The 22,858-nt window shown below is 43.7% G+C and overlaps 1 protein-coding gene across 1 annotated transcript in view; it reads left to right on the top strand.

Moving 5' to 3' along the window:
- NWD2 (NACHT and WD repeat domain containing 2) overlaps positions 1–22,858 on the top strand; it is a 164,379-nt gene that overhangs the window by 3,352 nt on the left and 138,169 nt on the right. The gene's annotated exons all lie outside the window — the stretch shown is intronic.

The following is a 22,858-nucleotide window of genomic DNA, read 5'->3' as shown; positions in this document are numbered from 1 at the left end:
CCAAAAAAATCAGCTTGCACACCTGCAGTAGTGTTTGTTGTTTGCTGCTGTGTGGCACCTGTCAGCTCACGCCTTGATCTGAAGTCCTGCCCAGTTCCACTCTATCTCCGTGATCGGTGGGGGGTGGCCCACTTCGACCCGAGGATCTTTAAATGGCTGCTTTTCTGAAGTAGAGGGTCAGGCTTTTCTTTCTAGTCTGTCTTGGGTGGGTGCTCTCATGACACTGCTCACTATGGTAAGAGCCCACAAGCCACACTGGCAGATGGGCGGTGGCTGCACACACGCCGCCCTGGCAGAAATTGAACCCAGGTCTCCCACGTGAGAAGTGAGAATTCTACCACCGAGTCACCAACACCTCCAAGGGTTTGTTTAAAATAAATGAATTTTGCCTCCCCTCTGAGCTGAGCAAAAGGGGAAAATACAGCATCTGGAACTTCGAACAGTACATTTTTGTGTAAATTTGGGTGGAAGATTGATATCGTGCTCCCTGTTTTCTAAAGAAAAGTTTTCTTTCCTCACGGCAAGAAAATATTGCTGCCAGAACTTTGCCAAAAACAAATGTCCCCACATGGATCTTGCCGTCTACCTCAAGTTGTGCACTGAAACTGTGAGCAATGAGTTTCACCAGTTCCCCAGACATTCCAATCTACTCCGTGCCTGTTGGCCTCCATGATGCTTGTCTCTCCACCTAGAATTCTTGTCAGTCTGATTGTTCCCAGGCCAAATGCTCACTCTACTCCCCTCCCCCATTTGATTTACTTGCATTATTATCAGATACTTTTTCTGTCCATATGTCATCTTAATGATTTTCTAAGTCCCCCAAACACATGGATTTATCTACTTTCATGACAATTTCGTTCATGGCACCTAAACATAACTCACTGCCATCTAGTACATCCAACTCCTAGTGACCCTATAGCACAAGAGCAGAACTTGCCCTGTGCGTGTCCAAGGCTGGGAATCTTCCTGGAATGGAAGCTTCATCTTCCCTCACAATGACTGATGGATTTGAAGCACCAGCCTTGTCACTAGCAGCTGAAAGACTGAAGTCCAAATATCGCTTGTTTTAAGGCTCCTTCTCTGGTCACCCCGCACTCTTCTCAGTTCCCTAAACGTATGAGCAAAAGCCCTTCAATGTACGAAGTATGTGTTGTACGTTGGCTCTGCACCAATCAGTATTCTACGTGCTGGGATCACCGGAGCAAGCCAGGCACCACTTCATCTTATGATGCTGACCATCTTCTTGTGAGATGCAGGCAAACATTTTAAAAACGTGATAAATAGATGTTACCTCAGGAGCAATTATGCTTTTAAAAAACAATTAAAGCAAATTGAGGGAGTTAGGGCTTGCCAGGTAGTCAGCAAAGGGTTCTGCCATCAGATCCCATTTCAAAAGAGACCTGCAGCAAGCAAGGCAGCAAGTCATACAGAGAGTTAAGAAATTAATATTTTAGGCAAAGATAACAGAAGAAAAAGTGTGAAGTAGGAATTTTATAGAAACAGTAAAGAAGCCAAGTGTGACCAGAATAGAGTGACAATAATTATAGGAGATTATATCACATTGATATATCACATACAACAACACATTGTATAGGACAATAATGAGCAAGATCAAAGACTTAGAATTGTACCAAGTAAAAAGGGAAACATGCCAGTTCATGCCCAATAAGGTGACTATTGTTTGTTTAAAAATTTTTGAAAATCATGTTAGTAGGATTGTAGAGAAGTTGGAATTCTCATGCATTGCTGGTGAGGATATAAGTGGTACAACTGTTGTAGATTTGGTAATTCCTTAAAAAGTTAATCATGGAGCTAATATATGACACAGCAATTTCCTTCTTACATATATACCCAAAATAATGGGAAGCAAGGACTCAAATAGATATTTCTCAATAGTCAAAAAGTAGAAACCACGTAAGTGTCCATCCATCAGCAGGTGAATGGGTAAATAAAATGTGATACAATGAAATGTTATTCAACCCTCAAGAGAAATGAGGTTTGTATACATATTACACCATAGGTGAATGTTGAAAAAATGAATTACGTGAGATAAGTCAGCCACAAAAGGGCAGATACTATAGATCTCACTTATATGAAATATCTAGAATAGACATGTGCACAAAGACAGAAGTAAATCAAGATTACCAAAGTTTGGGGAATAAGAAGGTGTTTTAAAATTTTTTAAGAAAAAGAAAAAAAATTTTAAAGGAGAGAATGAAATAACTAATGGTATTAACAGGCACAGATTAGAAAGTTACATGATTTGTAGAATATGCAATAGACCACCGTCCTTGAGATACACCACCAGACGTTTATGAAAACCTTTGTTTTTATTGTGGCGGAAATAAGCACAACAAAACAGTTCTCATTTCCGTAATTTCTGCATGTAGAATTCAGTGTGATTGTTTATATTCTTCATGTTGTGCCACACGATGCACTCACTGTGTTGGAACCCACTCAGTGGCATTTAAGAACAACATGGACTTCCTTCTCTCCTATAAAGATCAGACAAGGCGTGTCATTTTGCAAGTGACTTAGTTTGCTCAGTATAATGTCGTCCAGCTCCATCCAGGTGGTCTCCATATAGCAGGAGTTCATTTTTCCTGATGGCTGAGTGATGTTCCATCGTATGTGGAGACCACATCTTGTTTATCCATTTATCTGTTGATGGGCAGTTCCGGTGGTTCCACCATCGGGCTGTTGTGAACAGTGCCGCAGGGAACATCGGTGCGCAGGTTTTTGTTTGCATTCCTGTTTCCACTCCTAGGTCTACACCTAGGAGTAGCATTGCCAGGACAACAGCTCGGTGTTGAACTTTTAAAGCACCTACCAAACTGTTTGCCATAGCAGCGGTGCCCACCAGCCACAGAGGAAAGTTCACTTTCTTCTTGACCTTTCCCATGGATATGAGATATGATCCCATGGTGGTTTCGACTTTCATCTCCCTCCTGTTGAACACCTTTCCATGGACATATTGTTCAAAAGCCTTTTTAAAAAGTGATCTGCTTGATTATCTTCTAATATAAATATGGACTTAGTAAATTAAAATTGATTTATCATCTGCTTTTTTATGAAATGATATCTTTTATTTCTTTTTAAAGGAATCGATGTCATGATCTAGCTTCTGTGTGAAAGTCACTCAGATCCTGTGGGGAGCGCTGAAGGGGGTGGACGGGGGAAGAGGCAGGCAGAGCATGCAAAGGAGAAAGGATTGTATGCGGCATGGACTAGAGTGCGATACCGTCTGGGCAGACAAACTTTAAAATCAGAACTCAGCACATCCCTGTCGTGTATAGGGTGTCTGCATTGAAGTAAACAAATGACTTAAGTCTTCCTCACATAACATAGATGGAGTATGAGGTGGTGTTTTAAGGGAATCCCTGTAACTTTGATGTATCTGCCTTTTTGTTGGGCAATCCTGTAGTAGTTCCCTTGCTGTTGGTTTGGTTTGGTTTGGGTTTTTGGCATGGGCATGTGTTTTCGGTTTGGTGGTGGTGGTGGTTCATTTAAACTAAGATATTTAATTGTAACCCACAGACTCTGTGAAAATGTCCGTTAATTGTATATGTGTGTTGATTGCTCAGAGATGGAAATGAGTGGAAAGAAGCCAGCCTCACTCAAAGAGCACACAGCTTCACAAAAGGCCTCGTGTTGAAATGATGTCGTTTGCTTTGCTGGCGTTTATCCAGTGACCTCAGCGACAGAGGAAAGGTTGGAACGTCAGAGCAAGGAGGTAAATTTGGAGAAAATGCAGACAAGGGCAAAAGCAGGTGGGATAGGACCCAGTAAATAGGGCTATGAGTCTATCCGCAAAAACCATCCATTCTTTTTTCCAATTGTTTCTTCTCTCTTCCCGTTTCCAAGACCCTGGTTCAGCCCTTATTGCTTCAAAGATTAGATGAACTTAGCTAGTCTTATTTCTCTGTGTACTCAGTAGGCTGTAAATCCTAGAGGAAAGGACGATTTCTTGTTTATTCTTAAGTCCCTAGAGCTTGAAGCAGTGGGATTTACTAAAAGTGTGTTAAGCAAGCTACCATCATTATCCTACTAGAGTTTTTCTACACAAAACCACCAGAGTAATCTTATTTAAAGGTCATATTGTCAATTCCTTTGCTTAAAAGCTTTTAATGGCTCCCTGCTGCGTACAAGGTCTCTCTTCAATACAACCCCAACTGTCTCGTCTCAATTTTATTTCCCAAGCTTCTCAACAGAAACACTTTATGTGAGTTAATCAATACTTGGTCAGTCCTTGGAGAACATCTTGATGATTAAACATTCTAGAGATCCAAGTTCTCACTCTCTCTGTTTATGTAGATCATTCTCTCCTCTGCCCATCTGCTGTGGATTAAACTGTGTCCCCCTGAGTATGTGTTTGAATCCTAACTCTTATACCTCTGAGTGTAATGCGGTGTAATGTAATGCAATGTAATAGGACACCTTAATCTAATGAACCAGGAAGACGGAAGAAGAATCGATGCTTTGGAATTGTGCTGTTGGTGAAGAATGCTGAATATACTATGGACTTCCAGAAGAACGGACAAGTCTTTCTTCAAAGAAATATAGCCAGAATGTTTCCTAGAAGCAATCCTTAGAAACATGTTTCTTTGAAGGACATGTTATCAGGAGGGATGAATCCCTGGAGAAGATCATGAGTGGTAAAGAAGAAGGTCAGCAAAAACAAAGGGAAAGGCCTTCCATGAGATGGAGTGACACAGTGGCTCCAACAATAGGCTCAAACTTAAAATGATTGTGAGAATCATGCAAGATTGATCAGTATTTTGTTCCACTGCACATGGGGTCACTATGACTTGGAAGTCAATAGTACCTCACTGAAAACATAACCATGTAAATTAATCTCTTTTCATTATACAACCTAATGCAAGGCAAGTACACAATTGGAGTTGTACAGTGTAGGGTAGACCATGAACCTAAGCACTTCTGAGTAATATAAAATAGCAGAACACACAAACAAACACAATTGAAGACGGGTAACATGCAGGGACCATCATCTGTCAGAGAAGGAATGCTAAGACTCACAAGCAGGCACTAGAAGTAGAGCGAGGCTCACAGAAGGCATCAATACAACCAAGATGGTGAATTGAACTTTTAGCCTTTGTCTACAATGTTGAGAAAATAAATATCTGGGTTTTTCAAACCACTTATTTGTTGTCTGTCTGTTACAGCCGAACTAGGAAATGGAGGCACCAACTATCCATCCAGTGTAGCTGCAGTAGTATTTCTGACATAAATATTTGATGTTCTGCCTGCAGTATACAAGCTTTGTTTCTCAGAGCAGCATGCAAGGATTTCCTTGCCATCCCAGGGTGGTGCAAATACTTAATGCACCCAACTGCTAGCCAAAAGGTTGGAGCTTCAAGGCTACCCGGAGGTAGCCCAGTAGACATGCTTGATGATCCACTTCCAAAAATTCAGCACTGTTCTACTCGGACACACACAGCTTACCACGAGTTGGAATTGACTGGAAGCCAATTGGTCAATGGATTCTACCACTGAAGTCTCTTCTGTACCTTTTCTCACATGTAGCGTTTCTGAACTCCATTCATCTCCTTAAACACATCTTTCTTTCTCCAACCCATTGCCTCTAGTACTTTTAAATTGCACCATCACCCCCCATGTAAATGAGTAGATAAATTTCTATTATTTCTTTAAGAAACATGGAACTTCTTTCTTTGATAATCCATTTTCTTTAGTAACATTTGCTTTATTTTTATATAATACAGCATATTATAAATTGATTTAAAATATTTTATATAGTCATAACTATTTTTAAGTGTACCTTTTACACTAGCAGGCACACTTACAAGTCACCATGTGTTGATAATTGTATCCTGAGATGACAGCACCATGCATCGTTCCTGGTTCATACTAGATACGTAGGAATTGCAGGTTGACTGAGCCAAATTCATTGTATAAGTAAGATACAGTTTAGCCCACACTTTTGAAAGGAAGTGTAATGTGAGCCACAGGTGCCAGCCATGCGTGGGGCTTCAACTGTTAAACTAATGACACACTAAGGAAACAGGCACATTGAATATTGGGGGTATATTTTATGCAAGGCAATATATTGAAAATACCATCTCAACATGTAGTCAATATTACTTAGGTGTTTTATAATATTTCTTATACTGAGTCTTTAACATCCAGTGTGTATTTTATATCATAGGACATCCGAGTTTGGACTGGCCATGTTTCAGGTGCCTGAGAGCAGCAAGTGGCCAGGGGCTCCCCCGCTGGACAGCGCAGCCCCAGGTGGTAGTGATATCGGGAAGGGGTCATGCCAGCAGGAACAGAGCCCCACTTCCCAGTGAAAGGCTGCGACAATCGCCGGCTGAGGGTGACGTAACGAGAAGAACCACACTAGGAGTGGAAGCTCATGTGTTTGTGTTAAAAACAAACAAACAAAGAACTAGAGATTCAGGAAATAATGTTTCCATTTGTCCCATGAGTTGTTCCCTGCACACACTCACTGTAGGACATCCTACAGACAGAGTACGTAATCTGCAATAGTACACGCAGACTGGTGGGATCAGAGCTAAGGAACAAAGGGCAGAGCTGTGTGGTCAGCACTTCGTTTGCCTGCCTGATTTATGCTTGACATGCTCCTTGAAATCAGAGGCCTGTGATAAAGAAAGCACGGGACAGGAACGCTAACCCCGCTTTTTTCCAAGTCCTGCACCACCAGACCTTATCTTGCTGAGTGCCGTTTGTTACCATTTGCAGCTTTCCTAAATAAAGTTAAAAAAGAAATCCCCCTAACTGCCCTGGCAAGGAAATGTAACAAATAGCTCTCCGCATAGGAGCTCCTGTGGGTGGGCCCAGTCCTTGCCCTGCGTTCTGATGGGCAGCCGTGGGGTTCCCAGTGTGTAGAGAAGGACGAGAATGGAAGCCCCAGCACCTACAGCAGGAAGAGCTTGCGCACATCAGTCTCCTGTCTCAGCATGGCATCTGATGTCACCTTTGAAGGTACCTTAGCAGTCTAGCTAAGGATACTTTTCCCTGGAAACGGTCCCTGGGACTTAATCATCTTTTCTGTGGTTCTACCTCATTGTGCTTTCTTCGGTAACATGCTCACAGGCTCAGACCTGCCCTACTCACTTGCTTCCTCCTTCGATCACCAGTCAGGGCATAGTCTTCTCCTTGAACTACTTACGACCTTTGGGGGAGGGGGGTGGTAATCCCCATGCCAGAGCTCTTCCACCTTTCTCTCCACCATGCTGTTGTTGTTAGGTGCCATCGAGTCAGTGCCGACTCACAGTGACCCTGTGCACAACAGAATGAAGCACTCCCCTGCACCGTCCTCACAGTTAGCCCTGTGCTGGAACCCAGTGTTACAGCCAGCGTTCCAGTCCATCTCCTGGAGGGCCCTCTTCTCTTTCTCTGCCCCCTACTTTACCAAGCAGGATGTCCTTCTCTCGTGACAACGTGTCCAAACGATGTAAGCAAATAATCTCACCTTGCCCTGCCCCTGAGGAGCACTTTGGCTGTGCTTCCAACCAGTTCAGTTTGTCCTTTCAAGTGTGTTGGTTCTTTGGTCTTCTTTATTCAGTGTCCAACGTTCACATGCTTCTGAGACTATGGAAAATATCAGGCGCACCTGTCTTCAAAGTAACAAATATCCTTGCTGATCCATATCCTAAAGAGATCTTTTCTGTCTTTTTATAGCTGGACTGCGCCTTCTGTGAGCTTTTATAGTGAACCCAAACAAGATGAGATCCTTGACCACTTCAGCCTTTTCTCCATTGATCATGATATTAGCTATTGCTCCAGTTGTGGAGGATTTTGATCTGTAGGTTTGCTCTACTGTGGTGGCTTATGTGTTGCTGTGATGCAAGAAGCTATGTCCCTGGTGTTTAAAATGCCTGCAGGGTCCCCCAAAGTGAACATTTTCAGGGGAATTTCCAGACTGAGAGCAGACAATGAAGGACTCAGCTGCCCACTTTGGAGGAAGTAGCCATTGAAAACCTGTGCACAACTTCAAAGAAGGTTCAGTGAGTGGAAGCAGGCCGTTGTCAGAGATGGTGCTGGAGGACGGGCGCCTCGGTCCGAGGGCTCTTGCTTGAACTGTGACTAAGGAGGAGCTGCTTTCTCAGAGTGAAGTCAACCATGGTGACGCGGATGGAGGAAAGCCTGTGGGAATGGGGCCTGCATGGTCTCCATTTTCCCGATGGGGTACAGCCCAAGGCAAAAAGAAACAGCTGAAAAAGCTGCTAATGATCACAACTTGAAATGTACAGAGTAACAATCTAGGAAATTTGGACGTCATCACAAATGAAATGGCACAAATAGAGATCAATATTTAAGCATTAGAGAGCTGACATGGACTGGTATTGGCCATTCTGAACCAGAAAATCATATGCTAGGCCATAACACCATCCAGAGAAATGGTGTTGTGTTCTTGAAGTCCAGTGCTGTCTGGGATAGAATAGCTACCTGCCTTCAAGGAAATCCAATCACAGCTGAAATTCAAATTTACGCACCAACCACAAAAGCTAGTGGTAAAGAAGTTGAGGAATTCTACCAATGATTTCGGTCAGAAGTTGATCAGACATTCGATCAGATGCATTGACCCTTGTTGGGGATTGGAATGCACACGCTGGAAACAAAGAGGTAGAAACAGTAGTGGGAAAATAGGGACTTGGTGATAGAAATGAAATTGGAGATCACATGATAGAATTTTGCAAGACCGGCGACTTGTTCGTAGCAAATACCTCACCTCCGTAGTCTAGACAATGTTCTGATACCTGAAACAGAACTCACCCTCCTTTCCCCCTCCCACTTCGCCAGTTGCTGCTATTTGCCTGTCCTCCAGCCTGTAAGGGGTCCCCTGCCCCTCACCCTGTCACTGTAGATCCAAGCGACCGCTTTTCCCATTGATTCCTCTGCCCCCCGTTGATTCATCTCACCCCTGCTCCCATATCACAAGTCTGTCTTTATTCAGACTTGCCCACTTTCATAGCTGCGCCCCCATGGGGGCCCCACCCTGGTCTCTCCCTGCCCGCACGTTCTTGTGCTCGCTCCATACTGCACACAACTGCTCAGATAACCTGCAGGGAGCTGTTTTTACCATAATTCATGGATTCTCAGAGGCACATTTTCCTCCACACTTTTACATCTACGAAATCAGGATTCACGGTACGAATGTGTGTGTGTGTCCTCATACAATTGGCAGTATATTTCTCTTGGAGTGGTAACATAAAGTACTGGAGCAGCCTGTGATGGTTGACATTTTTAATTCAATAAAAGGCAACATATTATACCCTTCATAAGTGTCGTGAAAACAGCAGGAATTTTTTCTTCACAAGGCCTAGGGCTTAAATCCTAAATCCTCAAATGGCTAGTCCTGTGATTCTGGGCACATGGCTTGACCCCTTTGATGTGCTGTTGATTCTCAGTCAAAATGGGAGGGGTAAGATGCAGGTTGCCCGGTGTTTGTGAGCGTTCAGTGAGACAACAAGTAGTGCTTGGCACGTCAAAGGCACTTGAGCCAGTGGCTCTTATTCTCTGTCCTTCACGTGCATAATTCTTGCTCCTGGTCAAGGATCAGGGCCTCTTGCCTTTCTGAGTGCAGCACCTGTGTGTGGAGGGGTCCCTAACGTCTGGTGCAGAAGACTGTGCCTGGAGAGACACGTCAGGAAGGACCCTTGTCACGCACACACAAGGTGAGCTTCTGCAGCCAGCCAGACAAAAGCCTGCGAAGTCCGGTTGGTGCCTTGTAAGAGGGTTCTGGTTCATTTAAGAACCTCCGTAAGCAGCTCAAGGCATGCTGTAGACCTCTGACCTCGGAGGGCTCATATGTAGAAAAAGGCCCGCCGTGTCAAGGAGGCAGAGCCAGAGCTTGCCCCCATCTGGTCTCCTGGAGAAGAAAGAAAGGTGACAGAGAAAGGGGGTGACCAGAGGTGTCTTTGCTCCAAGAAGAGGGGGGTGGAGTGGAGGTGACCCTCAGGGCTCCTGTCTCCTCTCTGCTCTTCAGTCCAGTTGCCACTGAGCCGCGTCCAACTCATAGAGACTCGTGTGTGTCAGAGCAGAACTGGGCTCCAAAGGGCTTTCCTTGGTTTTTCAGAAGTAGGTCACCAGCCCTTTCCTTTAAAGGCCCTCAGAGCAGAAGCACACCTGTTCGTTAGCAACAGTTTTCATTACTGAAAATAGAAATCCCCTTAGAACGTTCCCCTGCCCACCCTGGACATGCCCTCACCATGCTTGGGGCAGCAATAACCCGTGAGGTTTAACTTTCTAACTCCCTTCAGGGAATTATGCCAAATGCTGAGTGGAGGGCCCCTTCTGGTCACTGCTCCCTGGGCAGCAGAGGGAGCAGTGACCACTGGCAAGGCCAGAGATGAGTGAGATGGATGGAATGTGGGCAGATGTGGGCACTCACCAGGAGAGGTGGGGTTAGGCTCAGTGTTCTCTGCAGAGCAGTGCCAGCATCTGACCCCAAGGAGAAGGACAGGCCAGTCCGTGTGGTACAGCAGCCTGAAAATGACCTGGGACTGCCAGCAATCAGGCAGACAGACAGTGGGCATCACTCACATTGGTTCTTCTTCAAAATGTAAAGTCTTCAAAATGTAAAGTCATCTGAGCATCTTCTTAGGGATGAAAACGGGGAAGAGGAGAAGTCTTTTGTGAGACTGAGCGTCTTGGTACAAAAGGAAACGATCACTAACTCATCCAGGTGCTGGGGAGTCACTTCCGACTCGGGGCAGCTGGATGTTGGGTCAGAGTAGAAGGGTGCCCCGGAGGGTCATCAGGGCCTGTGTGTGCTGAAGTAGATTGCCAGGCTTTGCTTTCTAAGTGCCTCTGGGTGGATTCGAACCTCCGCTTTGTCAGGTAACCACCAAGTGTTCTAAAAGCTTGCACCGCCCAGAGACTCCTCAACACTAAATAAAAGGTCCTTAAAACATGCGTTCCAATGTAGGCTTAAACTGGAGTTTAACTAAAATTCACTGTCTCCTGCTAAGTAGGATGGAGACCTGGGCAGGAAGCCCAGAGGAGTTTTAGACAAAATAAGCTACATTCTCTGTGCGCATCAAAGGGGTCGGTTCAGTTCAGTTCAGTCCGTCTGCATGCAGGCATGACCGTTACTGCCTTTACCAGTGAGCTCCAGCCTCAGCCGGATGTCCTGCCTTTGCCTCCCTGGCTTCTGAACCTCTCCCGCTGCGGCGCGCCTGTTCTGCTAGACCCAGTCTCCTCTGAACACATCCTGCTTCCCCCAGACGTCTGCTGCTGCTGGGGTTTCAAAATGCTGTCTGGCTCCTGAGTTACCAACCTGCATGACTAGCTTCATAATTGACAGGACTTTATTTTGTGATACACTCGTTCTTTCCTCCACATTGTCAACTAACCACCCTCTTTCCCGTTTCCCATTAAGCAAATGTGTGCAGCCTGACTCGGACATGATTTCACTCAGGCCGGGGCTCCCATTTGTCAAAACCGCTTTGCATGTCAGGGCTGCCATCGAAGCCTGCACAGGCCTTGCGCAAAGTATTATAAACTAGGTGGCTCCTCCCCCTCCTGTCCGTGGAGATGGGGAAGGAAACTAGAGATGATGAGAGACGCAGGGAAGGGCATTATGATGTCGTGGTTGACCTTCATGTAACCATGAATATTGGCTAACCATTTCAGAAGGGCTGTTGTGAAATTCTCTAACCTGCCTGCACAAGATAGTGTTTTTGTTCCTCCTTGCCTGTATGATCGCGGACAATCGGCTACCCAGTGTTTTTTCTAAACAGAGAGTAAGGGGGTTGTAGGGAGCTAGAATGTCCCGTAATTTATTTCTTGCTGAACACTTAACTCTGAGAAATTATGGCTCTCCAATTTCCCCAACACTGGAAATCACACAAGGGGATTAGCCCTGCAGTAAATGAAAGGAGAAATAGTTCCCCGTTTGCAAGTGACATTTAAGTCTCCCAGTTGGGCACAGTCATCATGAAGCTTTTCTCAAATCATGAGCCTAAGGCCACATTTTTTAATAAGTCTTCCCACAGCATCAAAGTACATTCATTTAAGTGGTCTTCCTCACCAAGCATCTGTTATAGAGCCTTGAACAAGACCTTCCATGTTCTCATCCACAAAGTAAACTATTTCTCTCTGACCTTTGGCTTTGTTTTTGACCTCTTGTGATTCCTGTTATCTCTGCCTGAGCAACCAGTGTCACATTCCTGACTCTGCACCACGGTCCCAGCAACCCGCCCTGGCGTGGTGCAGTGGTTTTCTCAGCTGCTAACTGAAGGTTACCCGACACCAGTAACAACGGACATACACCATGGGGGCCTTTGTCGCAGTTAGAAGCATTGGGAAGGCCTGCCTGAGACACTGCTATCTAATCTGAATCCTGGAGGGAAAGGTAAGCAGTGAAAAGAAGATTCAGAGAGAAGGAACTCATTTTTCCTATCAGTGGAGATGGAAAACCGTTCATATTGTTGCTGGTTGCACGGAGTTAGTTCCGACTCATAGTGACCCATGTACAACAGAACAAACCTCCATCAGGCCTTTCACCATTTTCACAATTATTCTTAAGCCTGAGCCCATTGTTGCAGCCACTGTGTCAACTCAGCTCATGGAGGGGGTCCACCTCTTTTCCTGCTGACTCGATTTTACCAAACATATTGTTTTCCAGGGACTGGAAAACATGTCCAAAGGACATGAGATGAAGTCTTGCCATCTCACTTATACGGAAAATTCTGCTTGTACTTCCAAGACAGATGTGTTTGTTCTTATGACAGTCCATGGTACTTTCAGTAAGAAAAACTCCATGATTCTTTCTTAGCAAAAAAAAAAAAAAACAACAAACACCTATGTCATGTTAAGAATTTGAGAAAGGTTGCATGTGCCCAATTGGGAGACTTAAATGTCACATACCAGTGGGGGACTATTTCTCCTTTTATTATACCAAACCTGTAATTACATCAGTTCGCCAGTTTTCTTTATTTATTGTTCAGATATCCCATGCACACGTAAAAAAACAAGGAAAAAAAACCAATAAATTCACTGCCACCTCGTTGGCTCCTAGTGATCTTAAACAGCTGACCTTGCAGGTCATAGTCCAACACATAACCACAATCCACCAGGGCTCTTTGCTCAAGGTGATGAAACGTGCCTTGGCTTGGGTTAGACTCACCTGAGGCCTCCAAGTGGCATCTATGCTCTTTAACACATCAAAGAGGTTTTGTGCAGCAGATTTGCCCAATGCAGTGCATGGTTTAATTTCTTGACTGCCGCTTCCATGAGTGATGATTGTGGACCCAAGTAAAGTAAATTCCCTGGTGACTTCATTCTTTTCTGCCTTTATCCTGATGGTGTTTTGTTGGTACAATGTGGAGATTTGGGTTTTCTTTACATTGAGTTATGATCCACACTGAAGGCTGTGGTCCTTTGATCTTCACCAACAAGTGCTTCCTGCCCTCCTGGATTTCAGCTAGGAAGGTTGTGCTATCTGTATGTGGCAGATGGTTAATGAATATTCCTCCCAATCCTGATACTACGTTCTTCTTCATATGTCCAATTTCTCAGATTGTTTGCTCAGCACAGAGATTAAATAAGTAAGGTGAAAGGATGCAATCCTGACGCACACCTTTCCTGATGGAGTATCACCTTGTCCTATTGGTCATTATACAGATTCTGTATGAACCCAAATAAGTGTTCTAGAATTCCTATTTCTGACAATGTTATCCATCATTTTCTTATGACCCACACTCTCAGATGCCTTTGCATAATCAGTAAAATGCAAGTAAACATGTTTCTGGTATTCTCTGCTTTTATCCAAGATCCATCTGACATCATCCATGTCAGATTGATGGCAGGCGTCGGGCTTTACCTCAACCTTACTAGTAACAAACTTAAGGAACTGACCTGACCTACACGTCCACATGTATTCATCTTGAAACTGTGAGAGGAGAATACAATTTAGAGATTGCTGTCCCCGAGTGCTTGAATTTATGTGTGTGACAGCACAGCTCAGATACTGCCCCAGGCACTAGTGCCCCACTGTACACTCATGACTCAGTGAAGGAACTCTGGCAAGACTGCTTATGGCTGAAATGCCCGAGTGTGAAAAGAAGCAGATGACTGCTATCCCGTTGTTAGGGGGTTGATGGTTGCTGGACTTTGGTTTGGTCCATCTAACAGAAGAAGAGAGAAACCAATTCTCTCCCTGAGACTTGGTTTATTCAACACTAGTTATCAATGGTTGCATTTATAGCGATGATAGGTACTGCGCGCCATGTTTAGAATAACATTTCCCAGATGTATGTGAATTAAGAAAGTCAAAACAAAATAAACACCCGTAGGGCCACATTATTGCTGGCCACATTTATACTGTAAGTACTGCATACACTGACATTAGTCAACTGTAACTATTCTTTTAATCCTGACATGCAGGATTAAGAGACATGAAAGCATGACTAAAACAATTCTAGGAACCTTTGCTCCCCACCAGAAATAAACCAAACAAACCCACAGCCATTAAACCAATTCTGACTCATTAGTAACATGATATAGAGTTTCCAAGACTATAAATCATTACAGGATCAGAAAGCCTTGCCTTTTTCCCTTTGAGCAGTTGGTGAGTTTGAACTTCCCACCTTGTGATTAGCAGTCCAAGTCATAACCCACTATGCTACTAGAGAAGCAGGTCCTAAATCAAGCCCAGGAAGGGTTGATTGGCCCTAGTCTTCACCTATGATCATCAGAAAGAAAAAAGGTCCAACAGTATGAAGTAAGATTGTAATTCATCCAAAGCTTTATGAAGACAACAACTAACTGCTCTACCCGATGTCCCTGAATCTTGGGCGATTTAGTCTGTAAACAGCCCTAATTATGTGATGATAAAGAAGAAACAAATCATGAGCTAAGGCTAGATCTCTAGCTATTGAGGCATGATTAATGTGGAGACAGAGGGGATGCCAGAGGTTGTTGGAGATGGACAGGAAGATGAGCTGGAGGTTGCTGTGCATCTGTGTTGAGAATAAGCTGGGGCCGTTGACTGCAGAGACCTACCGAAGGTATGGTGAGTGTGACACGTGCTCTGGGCACCACTTGAAGGCTGCCACTGAGCAATTGCTATGAACAGTTAGGGAGCAGAAGCGGGTGCTTGCCCAAGGGCATACAGCTCAGGGGGTGCCAGATGCGACATTCTGAGGCCTCAAATATGCAAGATGCTTGACCGGCACAGCCAGACACGGTGGGGCGTGGGGGGTGTTTCTGCTAACAGGAATACATGTCCACATGTATTCATCTTGAAACTGTGAGAGGAGAATACAATTTAGAGATTGCTGTCCCCGAGTGCTTGAATTTATGTGTGTGACAGCACAGCTCAGTTACTGTCCCAGTGCCCCACTCTACACTCATGACTCAGTGAAGGAGCTCTGGCCAGACTGCAAATAGGTTCCAGGTTCCTTCAAGGGAGGAGACCCAACTAGAAACAGAGTGCTGCGTGAAAAACCCATTACCTCTGTTTTATCTGTGTTTTTAACTGAGATTCTGGCCATCGCTTTATAGAGGGGTGTGTCATCAGGTAAGTGCAGGTGACCTCGGGGTGGACATGTGTCTCCTTACTTATCCACTCTTGCTCCTTCTAATCCCATTAAGTGCTTTGCAGACAAAGGGATTTGTTTAAAGCTCAAGTATCATTTGAGACAGGCATTATGTGCAATCACTTACTCCTTAAAGATACATAGGTAGTACGTACATATGTAGTATTCTCATTTTCCAGATGGAAAAACTGAAGCGCAGAGAAGCTAAGTAACTTGCCCAGAGTCACACTGGTTTCAAGTAATAGTAACTTGGGTTCTTTGCACTATTTTAAAGTGTTTTCCATGCTTCCACCACTCATTTCAGTGTGTCTCACTGTGGTGGCTCGCGTGTTGCTGAGAGGCTGGAAGCTATGCCACCAGAGTTTCAGATACCAGCAGAGTCAACCCGGGGGACAGGCTTCAGCAGAGCTTCCAGACAAACCAGAGAAGGTGAGACCTGGTGATCCAGCTTCACAAGTTGCCCCGGAAAACCCTAGGGGTGAGAACGGTGTAGCCCTAAAAGCCCTTAGGTCTGAAGGCACGCACGTACGCAGTGTTTGCAATGATGGACTTGAATGCATCAACTCTCCTGAGGACAGTGCAGGACTGGGAACATTCCATTCTGTCGCACGGGGTCTCCATGCAGCAGCGTCCGCTCAGTGGCTCCTAATAACAACCATACTTCAGGGTCCCAGTGCCCTGAAGATCGTGGCAAATCCCTGCCGTGATTGATGAGAGCTGTCCTGATCTGGTTTCTGAGTCACTCTTGAACTTCATTTCATATCCTGTTTTTCTTCAAGGTTTGTGCTCTGCCAATGTAAGTCCACAAGTATATAAAAGCTCATAACACACGCATGTACAGCTCTTCAAATCAGAGAATGGAAGAGGCTTTATGGTCTAGTAACAGAGTCTAGCTGAAGGTGGCCAACGTACCTTGGTTCCCACGAATACTAAGATTACGTGAGGACTGTTCGCTCTGTTACTCACCTTGAGAAGCTATGCCCTTTAACACAATAATGTTCTCTCTGCAAGTCTTTGTGGGGCTGGTCTGTGTTCCTTTGAATGTTTTTTGGAGTGACAGATGGTAATTCTATTAAGAGTAGATTTGACTTTTTGAAAGAGCTAAAGGGCTTTTCAAAGCCGTTGCTTATAAATAGAAAGGGCTGTATGGCTAGAAGAATGAGCCCTGGTGGCAGCACCAAGGTTAAACACTGAGCTACTAACAGAAAGATTTGTGGTTCAAATCTACCAGCTACTCTGCACTAGAGAGACGAGGCTTCCTTAAAGAGGAGCCGCCTTGGGAGCCCAGGGGGCAGCTCTGCTCCACCTTACCGAGTTGGAATTGACTCAGTGGCCACTGGTCTTGTTTTGTGGTGTTTGGTGCCGCTGGACAAATAACTTTTTTAATCAAAACAAGCTCCCAACTATAATGTGGTGGGATTTTTTTCCCCTTCCATATCAAATGAGAAGACATTTTCTCAATATGGAAAAGCAATGCCCTGGGCAATGGGATGAGTGTGAAGCCGCCACTGTAATCACTTTGAAGAACAGTCAGCATGTCAGTACTGTGCTTGTTTTAAAATCTGCCATGTTGTCTCTGTGGTTACTTTTCTATCTTGCCTTCAAATAGTGTTAGATAGCCTGGGAACACTGAGGGGGAAAAATATTTTGGAAAATATTTAAGTTCAAAGACTAGAGAAATGATGGCATGGGGCCATTGTGGATTCAACAGTGACTCTGTTTTTAAATTTCTCATTTATTGGTCTTTGGTTACATGGACCTTATTTACTTCTTTGAAGGTTCCTTCACTGTTAGGTAATCTTGGTATATAAGTGATTGCGCCTGATCTCAAGTGATAAGATTTGTTAGGGCTTTTATTTGTTGCGTTTTTGTTGTTGTTGTTTTCAGATCAGTTTAGCATGTTATAGTAAGTATGATAAATTTGCTTCCCTAAGAATTATTTAATACAAGTTAGATCATTTTAAGTAGAAACAATAAAATCAAATTACTTGCCTGAGCTTTTATACTTAATGATGAATTAAGCAAAGGCACATAAAATGTGCTGTCAACAAGTTAGTATTCAAATACAAGGTAAATTAGATTCCATTGTCTGCAGTGCCTGGACATTAGGCTAAAAGCTAAACTTAATTTTTTTAAGTATATAATAAATCTTTCTTGTTGAGCACTTTAGATTCCAACTGCTTTTTGCCAGTTATGGATCATGCTGATCTGTGGCATATTTTTTCACTCAACATGGTGTTCTGTGTCACGTAAGGTGAATGCTTCATTTATTTATGTCTTCTTTGTCTTCGTGGTTGGTTAATTTTTATCTTTTTTAGTTCTGTTCTGCCCATAAAGACTTATGGGAAGGAAGAATTTAAGGGAGAAAATTCTAGAGGCAGGAGAATATTAAAAGGAAGCGACTGAAAATAAGACATGGAGATAAGAAAGTTTGAATAAAAGCAGTAGTGACCAAACGTTTAAAAAAAACTTAGGTGCAAAACTATTGTAAGACACACACACACACACACACACACACACACACCAGGTGGCAAATAGTGTGTGATACCTTTCAGGCTTCGGATGAAAAACTTCTAATGGCAGTTTCCTTGGGGATTTTTTCCTCGGCCATTTTTCCCACCTGTGCTTTTATTCTGCCACCTGTCATGCAAGGCTGGGGCAGGACTGTGCAGCAGGTCATTTTGTGTGCATAGGGTTGCTATGGTTTGGAGCCAACTCGATAGCACTTTAAAACAACAATGTGCTTTCATTAGCGCTCAGTCTACTGGGTGCTTTGACTTAAGCAGTTAGTCAAGTCTATAAGTGGGGGCTGAAGACATTTAGAAAACCACAGTAGCCATCATCTCTGGCCTCCTCTGATTTCCCCATTGCCATGAGGCAGGAATTTGACCTGCCTCTTCCATCCATTCTTCTTTACCCTAGTCTAACATCATCCATACCTCCCATGGCACGCTACTTCTGTACGAGGTTTGATAATTCATTGCAGTGGCCACACAGAACCCACAGAAAATACTCATAATTATAGAGGGTTATTAGGAAAGTTAATAAATTACAAGTTGAGATCAGTAAACAGTAAATACACAGTCATTCATCCACAGCAACACCTCTCCTCAGCCAGCAACCAAGCCTCTCTCTGGTGCTCAGCTTCTCGGCCATGTGGTCCCTGGGCCTCTATTTTACTGGTCCAGGAAGCCAACCTCTCCTCTGGCTCACGGTCCCATAGTCGCAGCCTGGCTCACTCTGCCCCAGAATCTCCATGCCACAGTGTCTGGTGCCTCATGTCTCAGCCTCCGCTACTGCAGACAGAGATCTGGAATGTGCGCCTCTGAAAGTCCTGGGCTGGTTCTCTCTGCTGCTTCCTTATTGCTGGGGCTGGAGGGTGGGGATAATGAAACTGACCAATCTCCCCTATTAATGTTACATACATCCTATTTGCATAGACCCACCCAATCAGTTGGTGGCAACTAGACTCTTGGGTAGAAGAGCCATGCTGATGGTGCCCAGCTATCAAAAGATATAGCGTCTAGGGCAGTGGTTCTCAACCTTCCTAATGCCACCACCCTTGAATACAGTTCCTCGTGTGGCGAACCCCCTCCAACCATAAAATTATTTTCATTGCTACTTCATAACTGTAATTTTGCTACTGTTTTGATTCATAATGTACATATCTGATATGCGGGACGTGTATTCATTGTTACACATGAACATAATTAAACATAACTAAAGCATAATGATTAATCACAAAACAATATGTAATTATATCTTGTGAAATATTTGTGTTTTCCGATGGTCCTAGGTGACCCCTGTGAAAGGGTCATTTGACCCCCAAAGGGGTCGTGACCCACAGGTTAAGAACCACTGGTCTGGGGTCTTAAAAGCTTGAAGATTAAACAAATGGCCATCTAGCTGAGAAGCATCAAAGCCCACGTGGAAGAAGCATACGAACCTGTGTGATCATGAGGTGTCGATGGGATCAGATATCAGACATCAAAGACCCTAGAACAAAAAATCCTATCAATGTGAATGAGGGGGAGCATGGAGTAGAGACCCAAAGCCCATCTGTAGACAGTTGGACATCTCCTTACAAAAGGGCCACAAGGAAGAGATGAGCCAGTCAGAGTGCAGTATAGTACCAATGAAGCATACAACTTTCTTCTAGTTTTTTAATGCTTCCTCCCCCCACTATGATGAACCCAGTTCTACCTTACAAATCCAGCTAGACCAGAGCATGTACACGGGTCCAAATAAGAGCCCGGAACACTGGGAATCCAGGATAGATGAACCCCTCAGGATCAATGAGAGTAGCAATACCAGGAGGGTAAGGGGAAAGTTGGGTAGAAAGGGGGAACCGATTACAATGATCTACATATAACCCCCTCCCAGGGGGATGGACAACAGAAAAATGGGTGAAGGGAGACAGCAGTCAGTGTAAGACATGAAAATAAAAATAATTGATACATTATCAAGGGTTCATTGGGGGGTGATACCAGGGGCTCAAGTAGAAAGAAAATGTTTTGAGAATAATGATGGCAACAAATGTACAAAGGTGCTTGACACAATGGATCGCTGGATGGATTGCGATAAGAGCTGTACAAGCCCCCAATAAAATGACTTTTTTTAAAAAGAAGAAATTTGGCTCCATCACGGAAACGATAATACAAACTAGATGTGCAAACTGACGTTTTTGGTAACAGCTTTATTGAGCTTTCTTTATTCATGTACAATATTGTGTTGGGTTCTCTAGAGAAGCACAACCCGTGATGTGTTTGTTCGTGTTTGTTTGTGTATAGAAAGAAATTTATATCAAGAAATGAGTTACATCGTCGTCGGCATAGTGAAATCCAGGCTGTTTCAAGTCAGGCTTCTGCCTCATGGAAGCTGACGAGCAGGAAGCCGGATGGCGAAGCAGAGACAGGGTGGGGCACAGGCTGGTGGGTACAGAAGTCTGAAGTTAGCCTAATGAATCCACTGTTGGTAGTCTGCTGACAGCTTCGATGATCAGCAAGCTGTGCAACAAGATCCAGAAACCCGGCATACGAGCCAGCACCAGCAGAAAATGAAGGGCCAACGAGGATTCAACTCTGCTCAGTCTCTCTGTTTCATTCAGTAAGGCTTAAGACACCAAGAAGTGAGAGACGCAGTTACTAGGGTGGGCTCCTCCCCTGCCTTTACCCAGGATTGTCTAGCTGCCATCATCTCTGACCATAGCAGAGACCTAACATAAAATGCATCCACTTAACGTGTACAATTAGAGTAATGTAGTCAGCACCACAATCAGTTTTAGAATGTGTCCATCATTCCCAGTGCTCTCATCATGGCAGAATGTTTTATTACAGCCTCACTATTGAAAGAGAATTTTCCAGATAGTGGATTCCTGTTTGATGGCCTTTCTTTTCGCACTTCAAATATGGCATCCCACTGCTGCCCGGCTTTCATTGTTTGCAGTGAGATGTCATGCGTGCCTCGTGTTGGAGTGCCTGAGTGAGTGAGGAGTCCTTTTCCTTTGCTGCTTTCAAGGTTTGCTCTTTGTACTTGGCTTTCACTCTTTTCACCATGTTCTGTTGATCTGTTCACATGTGGACCTTTCAGCATTTTACTTACTTCGTTTCTTGAATTTCTCGAATGTGTAGATTAAAGGTTTTCAATCAAATGTAGGGCGTTTCCAGTCATTATTCCTGCAAATATTTTTCTTCTCCTTTTCCCTCTCATATGTTCTTGTGCTAACCTTATTTAATGGTTGATGTGATTAATAGTGCATCGCTCTTTTTTTTCTTTTTTAGTTTTTCTATGTGTTTTGTTGTGGGTGAATGCTATCAATTAGACTCTGTACAGCAGAATTCCTTTGCAAACATCTTTCTGGTGCTCTCTCATCCAACAGCCATCTGACATCAGCAGGGATTTCCTTATTCCATATCCTTTTCTGAATCCAACGTAAGTTTCTGTCAGGTCTATATAGATAGACTGATTATATAATTTTTATCATTGTATCTTCAAATTTGTTACTATGTCTACCGGTTCACTTCTACTGTAAGCCCCTATATGCTTTCATTTTAGTTATTCTACTTTTCAACTCCATATTTTCTAATTATCTCGATTAGTTTTCTCTATTTGATGCAGCATTATCGTCATACCTTCTTTGCCCTTTTTAATAATTTTTCCTCTCTTTCTCTCAACAGAGTCGTAATGAAGACTTTGAAGTCATTGGTGCTAAATCTGGCATCTAATCACTCTCTTAGTTTTTGCTTCCTGTGCCTTCCTCCCTTGTATGGATTATACTTCCTTTTATGTCATGTGACTCTGGAAAACTTGACATTTGGGTGATTATTCTTCAGTGTCTTTGGGTATTGGTTTCCCCTTCCCCACACCTGTGGGGCTCGTCGTTCCTTTTCTTGGCTATTTGGTGGCTTCCTGGATGATTTTAGTAAAGTCCACTTCCTCCTCAGGATGAAATCTCTGATGTCGCTCCTTTGGAAATGCACGTTGTCACCCTAGGATAAAATTAGTTATCTGAGGGCTCACTGTGATTGTATCTGGCCCAGAACACACCTGATGTTACACTCTACATAAGGCTGGCTGATTGCTCTTTTGTTCTAACAGTGCCCTGGAGCACCCATTGTTCTATAGTCTAATCCAATTAAATTCCTTTGTAAGGGGAGGTTTTTCAGGTCAGTGTTTAATGTTTGCTTTAACCTCTGGAGGGCTCTTAGCACTCTTGCTTATTTTTATGTTGGCTATGGCTTAGTTTGTGTCTATCAACAAGCTACTACTGGCCTCATCTTAATTAGTTTCTATCAAAACCTATATTGTTTTGTATAGCACCTTTAGGCTTCAACTTCCCCACATTCTGCTGCAAATAAAGTCAGTTTTAGAACTCTATTTTACCACCTGTCTTTCTTTCTTTTTGGGAAAAATCTCCTAACCTTATAATGCCGAGTGCAACATTTTTGTGACATTTAAATAAATGTATAGATTAATATATATTGATAACTATGAAAGTAAAAAATAAAAACAAAAAAAATTTTTCCTGAAATTAAAAATTTAGGCATTACAGGGCTAATTACAACTCCACATCTGGGGGTGGAGAAAGTGGTACGCTTTTCTCTGAGAGACTTCCTCGTCTCAGGAGCTTGGCATTGGGTAGAGACCGTAGCTAGCCTCTGTTCTCAGCTTTGCAGCTTTTGCCATGGAAATTCCACTTCATAGAAGACCTGGGTCAAGGGAAACCAGAACTCCACTTTAATCTCTATGCTGAGGGGGAGGTAAAGCCTCTACCCCATGGTAGAGGGGAACCTCTTGGCTATATTTAATTG

The sequence above is a fragment of the Echinops telfairi genome, unplaced genomic scaffold (assembly GCF_000313985.2).
Source record: "Echinops telfairi isolate 266 unplaced genomic scaffold, ASM31398v2 ScPeMD7_7468;HRSCAF=8506_0, whole genome shotgun sequence".
NCBI lineage: Eukaryota > Metazoa > Chordata > Mammalia > Afrosoricida > Tenrecidae > Echinops > Echinops telfairi.
This window is presented reverse-complemented; position numbering and strand designations above follow the sequence as displayed.